Source organism: Neolamprologus multifasciatus, chromosome 5 (genome assembly GCF_963576455.1).
Source record: "Neolamprologus multifasciatus chromosome 5, fNeoMul1.2, whole genome shotgun sequence".
Classification (NCBI taxonomy): domain Eukaryota; kingdom Metazoa; phylum Chordata; class Actinopteri; order Cichliformes; family Cichlidae; genus Neolamprologus; species Neolamprologus multifasciatus.
The window spans coordinates 10,549,880-10,554,721 of record NC_140443.1 but is presented as its reverse complement, the minus strand read 5'-3'; the positions used below and the strand labels follow the sequence as shown (position 1 = coordinate 10,554,721).

General features: G+C 38.7%; 1 pseudogene; it reads left to right on the top strand.

Moving 5' to 3' along the window:
* The first annotated feature begins 3,961 nt into the window (after positions 1-3,961).
* On the top strand, positions 3,962-4,594 carry LOC146518082 (transcription factor HES-5-like; annotated as a pseudogene).
* The last annotated feature ends 248 nt before the right edge of the window (positions 4,595-4,842 follow it).

Below are 4,842 nucleotides of genomic sequence, written 5' to 3'. Positions count from 1 at the left end.
TGTTTTACTCCATCTGACAAAACTTCCATCCAGCTTGCAACACCGCATCCATCTGTCTGTGCAAGGGTACTTTTCACTACGGCAAGCTTTTTGGAATATAATGATGTACATGTGATTGTAATAAAGAGATTTTAATTAGCTATGAAATTGTTGTTTTGTGCTTTTATTCAAGACTTAACTTGTTGGCGGTCAGACACAAGCAGTAAACTTCTGTCTGTTTCACAGCTGCTTTGAACAGGTGAGGTTTTTTTGAGCCTAGCCATTTTCAACAGATTGCTGCAATTCAGTCTTATATCACCTTTATCGCTACTACTCTAGAAAACTCGGCTTTCAATGTGTCTTTGACAATATTTGAATTAAAATAAATAAAGCCATTTTATCACAATTTTCAGCTTCAGGTGTTCAGGTGTTTTAAAGGATAACTCAAGAGGTCCCACACTGCAACCAATCAGATCACCATTAGTTAATGCTGCATTAATCCTTAGGTAAAAACAATGAAAAGTAAGGACTCTTAAACTAAGTAAGAGTTCAGCTGAGACAAAAGATTAAGACATCTAAAATTTCTGAACCAAGGTTAAGATAGAATTGGGTGTAAAAAGGAAATCCTGCCCATCTGTTTTAGAATAGTCTTACATTGGTGCATGTTTATATTATAACGACACTGACTTAAACTTGATGTAAAAAACTGATGATGCTCACTATTGTTGATAACTGTCAACTTTAAAAAGACTATAGGCATGTAGTAATTTATTACTGTATTGCTACACTTACTATAACATCATGTAAATAAGTTTATTTTTTGTGATGTACATTAATTCAGTTTTTACCATCATGTACTTTGCTAAATGAAACGTGTAAAATATCATAACCAGATAAAATGAAATAGTGTCTTTGGGACCAGTGCTTTGGCTGTATCAATCTAGGCTTTCTCTCTCCTGTAAGCTCCACAGCTCAGGCCAGCTTCTCCAAAGACAAGAATCCAATCAACAGCTCCCTCTGGAGGACGTGGGCAACTGCTACAGGCTGGTTTTAATATCAGACAAAATGAGAAGTTGTTTTTGGATATCATTAAAATCAAATCCTTTGACTTTTTTCTTCTGTATGTATACATAAGCATCGTTTTTAGATTTTTTTTTTCAAATTAGTGTTCAAAGTAGTTTCTTAAGAAACAACATCACCCACAATTGGCACATAGTGTAGAGCAGTGTTTCCCAACCTTTTGGAGCCACAGCTCATATTTTACATTAGAAAATCACCACCAAACAAAAATGTTACAAAATGAATGTTGATAGTTTTTCCGTTTACCGTTTTTGCTTTCTTTTGACCACTACACAGGCTTCATCTGGGTCGGAACTTTCTCCAGGACCCAGGTCATATTGACTACTTTTTCTTTTCAAATATATTTATCTATTGCTATTACTCGCTGTGTTGTCTCACTTGCAGCATGACTATTATGTAATTTCTACTTTGTCTTCTTCTGTTTTACTGGCAGCTGGCAACCCATTTAATTAGAGCAGGTAGTTGTACACGGTCACTTAGTACTAATCAGGTGGAACCAGATAATCTTCCACGGCACACCTGATCATTTCTCACGGCACACCTATGTGGTGCGGCACAGTGGGTGGGGGACACTGGTGTAGAGCAGGGGTCTCAAACTCAAAGGAGCTGAGGGCCACTGCCGGCAATGTCATCTCATACGAGAGCCACTTTAGTCTTCAAGTACTACAAACAAACAAGAAAACACCCGCAAATATTTCTGAAACTGCAAACGTGAACACATTTTTTCCCCCTCACTTTTAACTAACTGAAGCTTTTAACTGAACTACCAAATAGATAAACTGGTACTCTCTTTCTGGCCAGACACGTGACATTGCAATTTTGTTTGTATTTAACAAAAAGAAATGCAGACATAAGTGTACACATTAGTGAAAACTGTTTTCTTTACAAATAACTCTCTCACTGAGCCAAACAGCCAATCCCTTACGTTTGTACTCTCTGCTCATATTGCCTTCATATGAAATAATTTTTTGCTTTTTAAAGAACTTATTTTAACATTGCACTCAACAACAAACAAATCTTCCCTAGCAAAAAAAGTAACTTCAAGGGCCAAATTGCATTACATTTCTTCACGTCAATCTACGTGAAGAAGTAGGGGTGACGTGGGCCACAAGTGACCCCCGGGCCACTTGTTTGAGACCCCTGGTGTAGAGGTTTGAGGTTGTGTTAGGCAATAAGTTTCTCACGGGCAGTCATTCAATCAGGAATGAAGAACAAATGCTAGCTAATAGAACCCCCCCCCCCCCCCCAATAATCAGACCCAACCAATATAACCCCCCCAATAAAATTACTAATTATCTTGCATAAATAGGCTGTTGATTTTCTTTACTCATTCCAGGTATTACCAGCAAACTAGTTGCATGTTTAATCATCTGGGAGTTTACTCAGGTTTATTTATTTATGTAGACCCCCCCCCATGTTCAGCACAAAGTTACGCCGATGATTAGGCAGCTTTGGTAGAAAGTGCAGATAATGTCATTTTTAACGGTTTAAGGAACACTGATGATGAATCTCATAATCTTTATGTAGAGATGACAGTTCCTCTGATATTTTTGAGTGAAGTGAGAAAACGTACTGATGTGATGTACCAACACATCCTACCTTCCCTGTTTGTGCAATTCCTTTGAATACACACAAACACATCTGATCCTTTGCATTTAGGCTCACATGTCCTCTTTTAATTTGTTTTTGTTTTTAAGAAAAGACTTATTAGAGGATGAAGATTGACTGTTGTGTGCACATAAAGAGATCTGATGAACTGACACAGTTCTTCTTGCTCTATTGTTAAAGTATTGAGTAGAAAGTTATGGAAATTTTAAGGAAACAAAAGGTGTTCCCAGATTAATGTGACACATAATGAGACACAAGGTAGTGATCCACGAGTAAAAGTGGTAAAGGGACAGACTGTGAGAGAGCACAGAAGAGTCCCGGCCAGATCCCCAGAGGGACAATACATGAGACCTTTGACCTTAATAGAAAGATTAAAATGAATATGATCACACTTAAGGAAAGCTATATTTGTCAAATCAGTGAGCTCAGTAGAAAATCTGGTGTAAATCAACACTGCTAAACAAGAAAAATATTTATTTGCAAATTTAAGATGAGTTGAGTCATAATATGTCAGTTATGTAACAATGTAACATGCTAAACTCAATGTAGTGAGCATAGAAAGCTCTAAGGACAAAATCCAAGTTGATTTGCATTCTTAACCACTCCAGTGCCTGACTATTGTCCTAGGGGATTTGGCACACTTTCGAAAACAGCTGCCTCAACCTCCCCCTTCATGAAAACATATGACGTTCATCAGCATCCGACAGCATAAAGGTTTCATGATAATTAGATGTTCTAACTTCACCCAGTTGCAAAATGTAAACTGAAACGATGGATCCCAGAATGGTGGTGATGTCAATTTCTGCCTCTGTTAGAGCTCAGTAACCATCGCAAAGGCTCATTTTAAAGACCTTTGTAGTGCACTGATATCATCATTCAATACTGTGGGAATCTGACAGCAACTTCCTGCTCACAAATTCGTACAGAAAGTGTATCAAGATGATGAGTGTGTGCCCAGTCAAAGTCATTGATCCCAGCATCAAGGCAGCGCATTAGTATTCTCTACAAGGTCACAGTTTTCTATTATCTGCACACAGCTCTCTGAGTCTTTTACTCCATCTCCACTTCAGTCCACCACCGGTCACCTGAAATCAAACTATTGTCCCCTACTAATATGACCAGTGCACATGTGGGAGACCAGATTTCTTTCCTCTTATGTCCGGCACTCTACTTGGTCAAGACTGTGGGAAACTCCAGTCAGACCAAGACCCACACATTCATATGGTGATGTGGGAGTATAAATAGGAGGGATGAAGGCAGCAGTGATCAGAGTCTCTCTACAGAGACTACAGCCATGGCAGCTACAGTCTCTCCAGTAATGACTAATTCTCAGGACCATGTGACTCTGAATCATAAGGTAAATTGGATATTATCAGAATGTCATTCATTATTCATTAAAAATTGCATTTAATAAAGCTAAACCTATGCACCTGAACTGATTTATTAATGACTTTGTTCTTCTTCTTGCAGCTCAGAAAGCCTCTGGTGGAGAAGATCCACAGAGAGAATCAACAGCAGTATTGAACAACTCAAGTCTCTCCTGGGTCCTGAGCTCTCAAACAGCAGCCAGTCTCAAAACTGGAGAAGGCAGACATCCTGGCTTCCTGCAAAGACTGCAGCAGAAGTGTCAACCTGTGGACTCAGCAGCTGTTAAAGGCTACTCAAGATGTATTCAAGAGCTGGTGCATGTCCTGTTAAAACAGGAGGTGAAGACTCAGTCTGAACCACATCAACCAGCTGCACATTTCCTCAGAAGGAAACCTGAGTGAGGCGGACTTCTCTCCTCTGATTGTCACAGCCAAAGACAAGAGTCCAGTCTACAGCTCCCTCTGCTGGCTGTGGTAGAAGCTCACAGACTGGAGTCACTACTAGATCAGCTATACTGATGATATTGACTGAATTCTATGAAATTTCAAAGACTCCTTCTTCTGTATGTACAGAAGGCTTTACTTTCTTTGTTTTGTACTTAACATTTCCCGAAGAAACAGTGATATTGCTATCTTTCAAGTAAAGAGAGAAAACGCAGATAAGCTGAAGGACCAAGGCTTGGTCAACTGGTTGGTTAAATATTTGAAAAATGAATTCTTTTTTGGGAAGTTTGACATTTAAATTTTAAACTAATTGTACTTCACACTTCCTTGTCAAAAATATTTCCCAGGGAAGTAATTAAATCAA